Source organism: Leuciscus leuciscus (assembly GCF_965113295.1).
Source record: "Leuciscus leuciscus genome assembly, chromosome: 16".
NCBI lineage: Eukaryota > Metazoa > Chordata > Actinopteri > Cypriniformes > Leuciscidae > Leuciscus > Leuciscus leuciscus.
Window position 1 is genome coordinate 39,830,113 of NC_138740.1, and position 14,566 is coordinate 39,844,678.

The window sequence follows — 14,566 nt, forward strand, 5'->3', positions numbered from 1 at the left end:
GAATGTTTCTTTGCTGGGTTATCTCTGAGGAGAGATCCTTATTTCATCTTCTCCGTGGTACTTGAGGCTGGGGCCTGCACGTACTTGGATTTGCACCTGGTATGGTGATAGTCTTCCTCACCCCTTGCCGGGTTGTATTCCTACTAAATTTGTGGGTCATTTGTGCTGCAGGCCTTCTGTCCTCCACCTTAATACAAGCCAGATCAGGAAGAACTTAATCTGTTTTGCCCTGTCCGGGCTCTTGGATGCTTATGTCCACAGAGCTGCAACCTGTGGCATATATATAAGAGCAGTTATTTGTCTGCTTCAGGTTACCTAAGATAGGTTGCCCTGCATCTAAACAGATAATGAGCAAGTGAGTAGTTGAGGCTATCTCACTTGCTTATGAAGCGGCCGGACAGCCTTCACCTTTGGCTGTCCCGGCCCATTCTACCAGGAGTATGGCTGCCTCTAAGGCTTTATTATCAGGAGTTTCACTCTGACATCTGTAATGCGGCAGGCAGGTCCTCACCGCATACATTTGTTAGATTTTATGACTTGGACCTAGGCTCCACTCCAGGGTCTAGGGTGCTTGTTTCCTAGTATGCGCATGGTCTTCATACAGAACAGGCATTTGTCATATGGCATCGTGGGTATAGGGTTCCCACCGCGTCTCGACGCAGCTCGAAGTTCCCTTGAAAGGGAACGTCTCAGGTTACGTATGTAACCCTGGTTCCCTGAGAGGGAACGAGACGCTGCGTCGCCTTGCCATACTCCCTGCATGCCTGTGATCGACTTGCTTCGGCTTACAGAAGCTGCCACGGTCTGTCGCAGGGGTGCTTTATAGCTTCCTGGTCGATGACGTCACCCGCCTATGACGTCTCGTCTTTCCATTGGACTGATTATACACGTGCTTCACGACGCAATCACGCAGAGCGTTCCCACCGCGTCTCGACGCAGCGTCTCGTTCCCTCTCAGGGAACCAGGGTTACATACGTAACCTGAGACGTTCTCAATACACTCGCCTCTGGGGGACGTTTGATGGTTGAACTGGCAGTAGAATAATATCATCTCATTATGACCCTTTTTTTTTAAAGCATATTGTTGCATTCGTGAAAATTTCACAGACTTTTTGCAGTTTAACAGATTTACACCATTTTAGTCTGTGAAACCGGGCAAACATATAATGCACTGAAGTGTTTACAGTTTTTACCAACTGCTTAGACACAAAATCTTTTCATGTCACGATTTTTGAAACCTCTCACTCAAAGTGTAAAACTACATGCCAAATCTTCAAAACCATAAGCTATTTCTCAGCCTTTGACTCAGTTTTCAATTGCATTAAACACTTTTTTCAAAACACTACACACAATTCTACACACACTGAAGAGCTGCCCTGTTGCCCTTTCATGCTAAAGCTCTGATTGCTAATTGTAAAACTGTGTGACTGGTGTTTGCCCATGTGAAGAGTCAGTGTGCATATTTGAATGGCAGTGTGTTCCTTGTGAAAACAAGAGATTCTCTGCATGAAAATTGTGCCAAAAGCAGAGAATTATGTGTAGTGTTTTGAAAAAAGTGTGTTTTAGATCTGCAGTTTGAGTGTAAAGCAGGAATTGTGCTTGTAGTTTAGCAGAACTGGTTCAGGGGGTTGGTGAGTTACATGTTGGTCACTGTGTCTCAAGTACCAGTATTTGTGTGTAAACAATCAAGAAAAACTGTAAACGTGTTGTGCATCGTGACACAAAGATGTCAAAAACCTGCTGATTTTACATTACAGTTTTTTTCAATTGCTTAAACAATTGCTTTTTTTCAATTTTTGAAAACAGGGCCCGGTTTTTCAAACCCCTTCACACAATTAGCACAACACTACACCAAAGTAGCACAGCACTTCAGATCATTTGCAAAATGGAACACTTTCGTCGAAACTATACAATGTCTTATAAAACATTATTTTGTTGTCATATGGTCTGATTCTGTCTGAATCAGTTAAACACTCGTGCTCAACCTAAAACACCTTTAGCATTTACACAGAGAGTGTAAACACCACATGACACCAATTGTGCAGACTAATGAAAATATTTATTTATTTTCATGTACTCAGGTCAGCCAATACTGAACATTTCAACAAAACATTTTATAGTTTTCATACAGTATTACCGAGCATGCCCTTGTACTGTAAGCTTACAGTAATACTGTTACATAAAAATACAAATCCAGTTCAGTACCGAATAAAAAAAAATAAAAAACCTAAACATCTCTCCGCCTAGCTGGATATGGCCACAGGGCCTTGTCATTTGCAAGGCAATGTGAGAAGAATCATTTGGAGTGACGAATTCACCTCCCTCAGTATTAGTCCGTGGTTTATTACATGGTCCACAATTGTTTCCAAAAACGAAAACGAATTTCGTTACACGGATTTGGTTGTCTTCCCTCTCCCTCTCCCTCTCCCTTGTTCTCTCCGGATTCCAGGGACGGACTGACAATCTGTGCGTTCTGGAAAAGTCCAGATTACCGGACACATACTAAAACATACTAAACAACATAAACACATACTATAAATAGCCCCAACTTGCCGTCGGGGTTCCAGACTTCGAATAAATGGTGTAATTTTGCGACCTTTTCAACTCGTTTCAATTTGAACTTTTGCCTCTACAAAATTACCCAACTCTCTTTGATTATACGCTGTCATTTGCGTTGCGTATGAGAAACATCAAATGGCAAACGCTCAAAAAGCGGAACAAAACTTGTTTGATCTGAGCAGCGCAGAGCAGGGGCGATTGTAGGATTTTCATTTTAGGGGTGCTCAGCCCCCAATGAAGGTATGATAAAAAAAGTTTATGAAAAAAAAAGTTAGTTTATGGTCTAATGCTCATTATTAACTAGTTACATTCATTCATCCAGTAACATGCATATGGCAGGGTTTTATAATCACTGAGGTACCGAATGTGAGGTATTTAGGGGGGTTCGGGGGCATGCTCCCCCGAGAAAATTTTGATTTCTCTGATCTACATATGTGCTTTTTTAGATGTTTTGAAGGCCAAAAAAATTGGATAACAATAGCTTTAAAACCATGTACCGGCAGCTGTTTTTTTTCTCTCCTCATCAGCATCACACTCTTTTTTCTCTTTGTTTTTATCTTGCTCTGTCTCTTCCCCTCCTAAAGCTGAACTTTTTTAATTTACTGAAGGCTACAAATTGTATTATATTAATTCTCAACATGTACACATGCATTATTAATCTTGTGCCTATGAAAACGACTTTGTTAATGTTTCTTGTCCCCTCACAATGACATAATTACACGTTATATAGGCCTATTTTCAGCTCAAAATGGCGAAATTAGACAAAAGTTTATTAGTTTTCTAATTATTTTTGTCATTCGTTTAACATTTATGACCTAAAAAACTGTCAAATATAAAATGCTTAGTTTAGCTACTTACATCTTCTTAACTCGCACTTGACCGTAAACTGAAGCGTCAGTCGTGCTGCTAAAACTCGCGCTCAGCAGCTTCTGCGAACACGCATTTGTGTAGCCTACACTTAATCACAAATGTTTAGGGGGCCGAGGCAGAAGTTTAAAAAGGGCCTAGTGACGCCTTGGTTCTCACTCTGCGAATGTTTCGCGCTGGATGACGGTCGTGCTGAGCGGTGCAGGTAGGCTACAGAGGAGAAGTAGAAGAAGAGAAGAGGATTACACCATTTGCTAAGCGGGGATGTTTTCATTTTCATCCGTAACACATAGCCTACATTTTAAACCACAAACTACAGAGTATGTTTTGGACATTATTTAACCTTGTCAAAGACGAACAACATTTTTAGAATAACAACATTTCTTACTCCAAGTTTTAGGGGTGCTGAGCTCCTTTTTAGGGGTGCTGAGCTCCTTTTTAGGGGTGCTGAAGCACCCCTAAAAAGGGGCTAGCCTCGCCCATGGCGCAGAGCATTATCAGCTCGGCCCAAAAAACAGCGATCGCGGACAAAGCAGCTGTGCGATCTCGATCACGTGAACATTATTAGACAGAGCTGCGCGATCCACTGAGAAGCATTTAAATTCAGCGCAGAATTCTCTATCTCTATTATAAACCCACAAATGACTATGTGATTTAAGCTTGTAAAAATCCAGATGAAACAGCGCTGATGTTCTCAACATATTGACGAAAAAAAAAAAAAACGAAAAGAACAGGCGAAACATTGTTCCGAGAACAAACTAGCTAGAAGACATTTCACACCAAAACTTATGAATTAACTTTAGTAAAACAAACTTTTTTGGCAGAAATGTGCCTGTATTCATATTTAAAATGCTGTTATATTAATATAGTCATGTATAAATGTATTACAGTTTTTTTCAATTGTTTACACGCAATTTTGAAAACCGGGTTCTTTTTTTCAAAACAGAATCACAATTATCCAAACACCACACTCAATTTGCATAATTCCTAGATTGTTTGCAAAATGACACACTTCAGTCAAAACATAAACACATATTTGTGAAAATGCTATTAGTTTTCATTTGACCAACACAGTCCTCAATGATCAGACACTATTGCAGCCAGTTACACACTGTGATAAATATAAAACACATTTGTAAAAAAACTAATTTTAGGAAATAGCATGTGCCAGATTTTTGGCCAGACATTGTTATGTAAGGGATAATTTAGATGACAAAAAAAAAAAAAAAAAAAAAAAAAAAAATTAGTGACATACCCACAACATTCTTCATGATTAGTTTGAGATATAGGGAGAATGTACACAAATAGGCTATAAACTTACCAAGCACTGCACAAAACTGATGCTGCAGACTGAATATTTCAAGTATTTATTTCAATACTTACAGTATTTCTTACCATAATCAGTTACAGTAATCAACCAACAATGAAATCAGTGAAACAAATAAAATCTGTAGACAAATCAAAATTACAGCTTGAAGTACATACACTTTGACTCTGAAGAAAAACTACTGTAAAAGCAAGAATACTGTAACTATTCATCATCTCTCCATCTGGCTGGATCAGGCCATAAGATTTCATCCACATCACAGGCTATGTCTTCAATGGCATAAGTCCTTCCCTACCTCTTCCTCGTCTAGGCCTCTTCCTCTACCTCCTTCTCCTCTTCCTCTACCTAGGCCTCTTCCTCTACCTCCTTCTCCTCTTCCTCTACCTAGGCCTCTTCCTCTACCTCCTTCTCCTCTTCCTCTATCTCCTTCTTCTCCTCTTCCTCTACCTCCTTCTCCTCTTCCTCTACCTGGGCCTCTTCCTCTACCTCCTTCTTCTCCTCTTCCTCTATCTCCTTCTTCTCCTCTTCCTCTATCTCCTTCTTCTCCTCTTCCTCTACCTCCTTCTTCTCCTCTTCCTCTATCTCCTTCTTCTCCTCTTCCTCTACCTCCTTCTTCTCCTCTTCCTCTATCTCCTTCTTCTCCTCTTCCTCTACCTCCTTCTTCTCCTCTTCCTCTATCTCCTTCTTCTCCTCTTCCTCTATCTCCTTCTTCTCCTCTTCCTCTACCTCCTTCTTCTCCTCTTCCTCTACCTCCTTCTTCTCCTCGTCCTCTATCTCCTTCTTCTCCTCTTCCTCTACCTCCTTCTTCTCCTCTTCCTCTACCTCCTTCTTCTCCTCTTCCTCTACCTCCTTCTTCTCCTCTTCCTCTACCTCCTTCTTCTCCTCTTCCTCTATCTCCTTCTTCTCCTCTTCCTCTACCTCCTTCTTCTCCTCTTCCTCTACCTCCTTCTTCTCCTCGTCCTCTATCTCCTTCTTCTCCTCTTCCTCTACCTGGGCCTCTTCCTCTATCTCCTTCTTCTCCTCTTCCTTTATCTCCTTCTTCTCCTTTTCCTCTACCTAGGCCTCTTCCTCTACCTCCTTCTCCTCTTCCTCTACCTCCTTCATCTCCTCTTTGAGCTCCCCCTCTCATTCTCACTCTTCTTCTTTTTCTTCTAGCTCCTTCCATCTTTGTTGAAGACAGGTGAACTCACCTGCTGCCTTTTATAGCACACCTGAATGTTGCGTTTTCAAATATATTTTCATAATTTTACAGGAATTTTTTTTTTTTTTTTTTTTTTTTTTTTTTTAACGCCTGTAAGTCTGAACCAGAATGTCAAGATATTTTATTATTTCCCATATGATGGTGAAAAGTAAAAAAGCTTCACCATGTCATGTATAATAAATATTGGAGTATAACAAATAAAAATTCCTTCTAGATTATTTTATCCCTTGAGGTAGCCCTCGCACACAAAAAGGTTGGAGACCCCTGGTATATAACTATATGTTTTATAATTACACGTTTGTGTAATTTGGGGTTTCTGTAGCCAGTGTCATTTCATTATTTGTATTTTATGGCATTGTACATTTTTTGTTTTTATTTAAAGGCTGAGGCTTCATTAATAAACACAACCCCAATAATCATCATTGGTTTTGAGATGTTACTTGCTGCGAACACCTTGTCTGATAGGCTACAGTATTGTGGCATATAGTATCAGGACATCCTGGCTATAGTGTCTGTCGCACACGGCTAGAGGCGAATGGCCGGATGATGGGCCTATTTGGGAGAAAGTCCAGGGCTGTTGTTTAGCCCTAGTCCGTCCCTGCCGGATTCCCCCTCTCATCCGCACTTTACTTTATTTTACTTTATTAGTTCACTAGTGCACTCTTAAGTTTTAATTTTACTGTGTAAGCAATTGAAAAAAACTATAATGAGTAGCACTGATAAAACTGATTCATATTACTCATAGGCTTATTACACTTTCCTTTTAATTTACACTGATTTTAGTTTTAAAAATCGTTGTATTTCCAATTCAAAACTATATTGCAATAATCAGAATCAAATGGAAATCAGTAATCAAAAAATTGGATAAAAATGTGTGTATATGAGTGTGAGTGTGTGTGTGTGTGTGTATGAGTGTTTGTGTGTGTGTGTGTGTGTGTGTGTGTGTGTGTGTGTGTGTGTGTGTGTGTGTGTGGTTTTAGTCTGCAGTGACTCTGTTTCAGAAGAATCTTTCTCTCATGTTCTTTGTTTCGTCACAGTTTTCAGACAAAATATTGTGATATTGTGTTTTGGGACATTGATGTTCTCACACAGAAAAATATGAAAATGTACAAATATAGACGTTATAGCACAGACACATATAAATGCTTCACAGTGTTTATTCTGTAGCAGCTCGATGGAGAAGAAGCTCTCTGTGCACGATGTTCTTCATCAGATCATTGATCCAGACACTAGTGAGGAGGAGGAGGAGGAGTGAAGGAGCATTAGAGGACGAATCAGAAGAAGAAGAGACCAGATACAGACCTGGAAACAACTGAAGAAAGTATAAACGGGTAGAAGCTCCTTACAATATGAGATTCTGTGAACACAGGAAGTGAAACAGGAAATAGAAGAGTGTGGCATGACTGACTGTGCACATGTGTAATTCTCAGTAGTTAGTTTTTCTCGATTCTCAGTAGTTAGTTTTTCTCGATTCTCAGTAGTTAGTTTTTCTCGATTCTCAGTTGTTAGTTTTTCTCGATTCTCAGTAGTTAGTTTTTCTCGATTGCTTAAACACATTTCTTGAAACTATGCCTCGTATTCTCAAAACTGTAAACACAAATCCATAACGTCTCACCCAATTCCCCAAACATCCTATTTTCAGGTCAAAATGAAGCTCTACACTCAAAACCATTCACTCTTGCTGAAAAACCAAACTGTGCCCTCAGACACACACACAAGCCCTCAAAATCACACACACAATCTAACCATCAGATAACACTAACCATATCAGCGATTCAGAAACGGACGCGCTCGTGCATGTCATATATATATGGGTGGATTAAGGGTGATTGGGACCAATTTTGAAGTTCCTTGCCATAAATTTAAAACATCAGTCCAACACATGATACATTTCTGTAATACTGAAGATGTTACCTAACCTTTTGGGGTAACATTTGGGTGATTGGGACAACGTTTGGGACATCTTTTCATTAATTTAGGGAAGTGTAAGCATATTTACTGTATTCTAGTTAGTTCATACTTTGATATAGTTTTATATGCAATTTTGCTTTTCCTGTTCATTATTTAGAGTCATGTTTATTTCTGTTTAACTTTATTTCTCAATGTTTATAAATCCACCCACAATTCATACAGTACAATAGAGTCATAACCTGTTCCCCTCATCTGTGAACTGAACACTATTATTATACAGTACTTTGGCCTACTGAATACTGCACAGTAGACACTTGGCTTAAGAAAGAGCATGCAAAACAATACAAGCAATATTTATTACATTTCATTCTAGACTCAATATTACACATTTTGACATTTATACACAAAATTTGTGCACAACAACTGTTTGTGTGTGTGAGTTGTAAACTGGATATGCCTGAATAAGCATTAATGAAATATGTTTCTGTGAAGCTGCTGATACACTGAGAGCAGAAACTTGTGTAGCAAATGTAAAAATAAAATGCTATAGAAACAAACAGAGGATTGCGTGACATTATTTCCTCATAATAAACAGGACTCAGGTTGTTCTTATTCTGCATCTTATCTGAAAACATCCAACCAGAACAATCAACTGAAATCTTCCTAAAGATCAATAATGATGGTTGGAGCTGTAGACATACAGTAAAACACAAAACATGTACAAAAATTATTTGTGAATGAAATACTTAAATCAAAATAAGAAAATACTACAGACTATATAAAAACGGTTAGCAGAAGATGATTTTAGTGTAGGCTATATACTGTAAATAGTTACTGTATATGAAACAAATAATGAAGTTTGGCCATTCACAGTGTCAGTATGTACTTCTCTAGGGGACAATGGACATTTTTGTGAGAAAAAAACAAACAAGAAACGTATAGATAAAAGCATTGTGCAAAGCACAGGCAATGTTCTGTCCAAACTCAAACTCATATCGCAATATCTAACTCAAACGCAACATTGTGCGATGTGTAGAAACTCAAACACAACATTGTGCGATGTGTAGAAACTCAAACTCACATTGTGCATTGCCTAACACAACCTCAGTGCCAAAAGAGGCGTGAGCTTCTGCACATCATGTTTTTGTTTTTGTTTCAAAGGTTATTAAAGCATGTCTGTCAAACTCAGCGCTAGCAGAAGTGTGGACTACACTGTTAGACTTTTCTGTAATTTCTACAGTTATTTACTTTAAATCCCCCAGTATTATACTGCTATTTCTCTTTACAGTAAATAACTGTGATTCCAATTGCATCATGGGAATTTTCTGTGACGTCTAACACCACATACAGAGACTTACTGTATTTTTTAAATTTGCTGTATACAACTGTATTTGACGTAACTGCCTCTCTGGCTGGCACCATTCCACCGTGCTTTTTATTTCCTAATTTTTGCCTTACACCACGTGTCTACAACGCTATAATAGCCAGAGGCTGTCTATATTGGACACATTGAAGCGACCGGACCTTTAAATGCAAACCTGTTTATCCCTTGTAAGAACTAGTGCGAGCGCTTGGACTCGTATCGGACTACGTCTGAAATATAACGGCCGCGGCGCATCACTACACTGTCTGGGATTTGTCGTGTCGCGTCAGACAGACATCCAGTGTAGGTAATGGGGTCTGTCTTTTGTTGGATCACGACGTTCGTGTCTGGCCCGGGGAAGAGACGGAATTCACTTCACCAAGAGAGAGAGATCAGCAAGCAAGGTAAAAAAAACAAACAAAAAAAAACATTCTGTGTATGTTGACAGGATTGTGCCCAGTTTAACGTATGTTATAACGTTAACGTTAGCCTAACGTTACTCGTCGTCAACATGGCGGTAACGAACTTTACCATGGTAAACTGAGCTAACGTTTCATTTTACACACTTTGTTAGATTATTGAATTGTCGAGTTAAAATATGCCAACGAGCAACGCGTTTACACTAACAATAAATGTGAATAAACTAATGTGAAATTCTGTTTATATCTTAATGTTGGCCTACTGATGAGAACCTTTATAGTTTTAGCATTAGTTTGCAAACTATACCATATTATAGTTTTTTTTATTTTTATGGAATTTAATATTTACTTCCATTTTTGTGTTTAAAGGCAACTGCAACAAAGCGCCAATTCGCGCCAGTGACTTAGCAAGATTCCAGAGGTAGGCCAGCCCATTTGTGATATATTTTGAGAAGTTTGCTGAAATGATTAGCATACACTATGTGAAAATTGCTTTTGAGCCACTGGTGCAGACTAGGTAGCTAACAATATCTTATAAAATCTCTATAAAATTGGCTAACTTTATATCAAATAAGTGACCTTTGCATTATGTCTAACTTTATTACACAGCAAATGAACCAATCAGAAGATGGACCATTGTCTTTGTTCAGTCTCACCAGATTAAATGTATCCAGGTAAGCACTGCAGTAAAACTCTCACTAAGACCAAATCTAGCATTCTAAACAACTTAAGTTTATATTTTTGCATTATTTTTATATTTTATTAGCCAGCGACTCTACCATTGCAGTTCCACCTGACTAGGAAGGTCCTAATATCAGCGCACAGGTGGGTTAACTACTGTAGGAAGGAGAACGATCATCACACAGTGATTTCTTGCATGTATCTTACTGTGTATTTGTCTCAAACAGGTACTCCTTCACTGCAGACAAGCTGAAATGGGCTAAAATCATCTATTTCAGTCGTTCAACTTCTTTCTATGCATCTCAGCATTTTTGGACAGAATTTAGGATTTGTAAGTATTAAAATTTAATCTGGCATAATTTAATTTAGTTCTTTTGTATGCTATTTATTGACAAAAGCTGTTTACAAATATATATTCTTAAGTTTTTGTGAAAATAATAATAAAAATTAACAAAAAAGGAGGTTAAAAATAATGTGACACTAATATTCTCTCTCTCTCTCTCTCTCTCTCTCTCTCTCTCTCTCTCTCTCTCTCTCTCTCTCTCTCTAATATATATAGTGTTGGAACCAGGATCTCCTCTGAAGGACTGAGTACTGTGTTTGTGGACACGCATACAGACCAGGGAACATTCTGATGTTGTCAATCAAGTTCTGAACAGGAACCAATCTTTGGAGAAGTTCATTTATTCACAAAGGTGGACAAAAACATTGTGTTGGCTTTTTAAAGATTATTTTGATGATGACTTTTACTCCTATGCTGTAGAAAAGATGGAGTAGACAGTCAGACATTGATAATAATAATAAATGTTTCTTGAGCATCAAAGAGACTTCTTTCAAAAACATTACGCCACTTAAATACTTCTTTTGGCCACCAGTGTACATGAATCCAACACATTTTTGGAAATAAGTGAAATTATTTTTAAGGTGGGGTTATGTGTCTTGTATTGTGAAAAGAACTGTGTTTTGTCCTGTTTTGGACATTTCCTTTTTGAATGCTTAAAAATGTATTTATATTCTGCAGTTTTATGAATGTAATGGTTGATATTTCATTATAATACTTGTATAAGCTAAACAACCAATGACTCTACATTCATTTAGTCAAATGCTAATGTTTTGTTTATGATTTTATGTATGTTTTCAAAAATGTTTGCAGTGAAGGACAGCACATAATGTGTTAATTTAACACGTTTACACATCTTTGTGCTAAACTGTCTGACATATTTACTTTGTTAAAATCATTAACACAATGAATGAGTTAAAATTAACACAAAAAATGTTGTCTCTAAACTTACCCATTAATGTGTAAAAATTTCACACATCATTTCCAGCATTGGCATGTTTATTTTGTGATATATATGAAATGTTTTAAATAAAAAAATGGTATTTTGTGATAACTTTGTCTAATTGGTTTGTATGAAAGTAGTACTTATGTAGGATAAAAATAAAATTAATCATATCAAAATTATCAAATCTAATTTATATTTAGTACAAATAAAAATAATTACAGTAGTGTACTGATTAGCTTAGTTTTTACAGTAATGCACTGTACTGATTAGCTTCGTTTTTACAGTAATGCACTGTATTACACAAAACTGAAATACGGTTTGGTACTGTAACTCTTAATTACAGTAACTTACTGGCAACAGTGTTGCCAGTAAGTTACTGTAAAAAACCCTTGAAAAGTCTAACAGTGTATGATGTTATGCTGAGATTATAATCATCTCAACTTCAAGAGTCACAGATTCCAGCTCATCTCAAGGTATTTAAACACTTCTATCTTTTTTGTAAAGAGCTTTTTTATTATTTATTTTGAGCAGTGCATGTTAGAGTACAGTATTAAGTATTATTGTGATACTGATCTGTATTGTACAAGACTAACAGGGCTTGACATTAACTTTGCCCTCCAGTCACTGTGGCTATAGTGATTTTCCAAGTTACAAGCTCTTCACTGGCCACAATTTTGACATCGATATCATGGAGAAAAACGAGATATTTTTGACATTATCTCAATTTGGCAGCCGGTAGACTATATTAGCAGCTGTTGCTTTAAGACTTGACACACTGATCCATTGTACAGTTTTATATAGCCATATAGCCTATAGTGTCAGTCAAGTCTGGAGTAAGACGCACCCACAGCAACACGTTTGTGGCACAACAAGGCAAATGTCTGTGAGCTTCACTTAACTTTACTTGGATCGATCTCCAGTAGCGGTATTAGCAACATCTGACACACATGTCGCTATACTTATGACACACACTCTCTCTCTCTCTCTCTCTCTCTCTCTCTCTCTCTCTCTCTCTCTCTCTCTCACACACTTACTTTGTGGGGACTCTCCATGGGCGTAATGATTTTTATATTGTACAAACTGTACTTTCTATCCCCTAACCCAAACCAGACCTCGAAACACACACACACACACACACACACACACACACACACACACACACACACACACACACACACACACACACACACACACACACACACACACACACACACACACACACACACACACACACTACCCTTAAACCTGCTCATCACACACAACTTTCTGCATTTTTAAAATGTAAAGTGTAATAAAATTAATTTTATTTACAAACGATAAACAATAATAACTAACACAACTACTAAATGAATATGAGTGCATAGGATGCATAAAATAAAAGTGATTGAGTTGAGTGTAGTGATGGAAGAGTTACGTTATCTCAAGGAAAGATAAACTGTTGTTTCTCTGAGACTAATAAGGTGAATAACCTAATGATGCATCACACAAATAAATGAAGGATTATTTGTTATTAACTAGCATCAGCTATATTAAGGCAAATTAGAAAATCATATACTGATAATATACAACAATGCCAAGGTCTGGAAAGGTCTGATATTTATATGTTCCTCATGGTTTAGTGAGCATCTGATGGCGGTGACGTCTTCCACTGGTTGTGCCGGCCTATTATATGCACAATACTGTATATCATCAGAACAGCCACTGTATTTAAATTATGATGATAACGAGGGTGACAAGAGAGGTGTGTTTATAATAAGGACTCTATAAATCACATCTATATTTGTCATTTGTCATCATCATTGATTATTGTGAATATTGTAGAGTTAATCTGAGATGCTGTAATAACACTGAGCTCATGCAGATGTTGATCAGGAGTTGATCTGATGTCTCGTGATATGATGTTATATCGCTTTAATGAAACTCTGTCTGTGTGATTGAACAGATTCAAATGAAGAGGAGAAAGAAAATCAGCAGAAATCACAGATCAGCAGAAAACAAGAAGACTGAGAGAAAAATGGAGGACAGAAATGAGACACAAACCAGAGAATCTCCAGAGGAAAGAGGAGAGACACGTGACAAATGTGACAGTATGAAGAGAATAAAGCCAAACTGTGAGTGTGAACTTTTACAGTTGCTTTCTAAAGACTTCTGTCATAAAGTGTCAGATTCAGACAGATTAATTAAACTGACTTTTCTGCAGTCAAAAATTATGCTTTTTGCAATTGTTGATATACAGAGATGATGATAATCTGATATATATTTGTGATTTCTAGTCTAATGATCCAGATGAGCCTGTAAAGTTTGATTCTGATGTCAAAACTGAGGAGAGATTCTCATCAAACCCTTCATCATGTTCTCAAGATCATCATCTTCATCATCATCATCTGTTCACTCTTGTCTTCCGGAATATTCTACACACTCTTCTGAACACAAACACACTCATCAAGATCTTCTTTCTCAGTCTGAACTCTCATTGTTCTCCATCAGTTATCTATAATTAGATTAAAAATCAAAATTTTTCACACACACAGTTTCTCTTCTCTGGTGGCAGTGACTGATGAAGCTTATACACACACACACACACACACACACACACACACACACACACACACACACACACACACACACACACACACACACGTTCATATATGTTCATATATGTTATTTATTTATACTATATTTTATTTTTTATATTGTACATTTTTGTAAATAATAGCTACAAGTAATATTCACCTCATATTAAAGGCAACATTACATTTTGGATGTTGTCTTTAATGCATATTGTAAAGAGTTCTGCTGTTCACAAAAAAAAAAAAAAAAAAAAAAAAACTTTTTTGTTCTGAAGATGATCGAAGGTCTTACAGGTTTGGAACTTTGGGAGAGTAATTAATGACAGAAACTTCATTTTTGGGTGAACAAACCCTGTTAAAGTCTGTCAATCATCACTACAGCG

General features: G+C 37.6%; 2 protein-coding genes and 2 long non-coding RNA genes across 4 annotated transcripts in view; 3 read left to right on the forward strand and 1 right to left on the reverse strand.

Annotated features, from left to right (window-relative positions):
- The window catches only part of LOC309477005 (uncharacterized protein), a 115,377-nt gene that overhangs the window by 83,425 nt on the left and 17,386 nt on the right, over positions 1-14,566 (forward strand). The gene's annotated exons all lie outside the window — the stretch shown is intronic.
- Positions 1-14,566, reverse strand: part of LOC309476997 (uncharacterized protein) — a 53,483-nt gene that overhangs the window by 30,026 nt on the left and 8,891 nt on the right. The gene's annotated exons all lie outside the window — the stretch shown is intronic.
- Positions 10,287-10,611, forward strand: LOC309478492. Its single transcript, XR_014199014.1, has 3 exons — positions 10,287-10,320; positions 10,413-10,471; positions 10,555-10,611. It is a non-coding gene; the product is annotated as an uncharacterized lncRNA (long non-coding RNA).
- LOC309477035 lies at positions 12,021-14,499 on the forward strand. Its single transcript, XR_014198486.1, has 3 exons — positions 12,021-12,086; positions 13,556-13,724; positions 13,887-14,499. It is a non-coding gene; the product is annotated as an uncharacterized lncRNA (long non-coding RNA).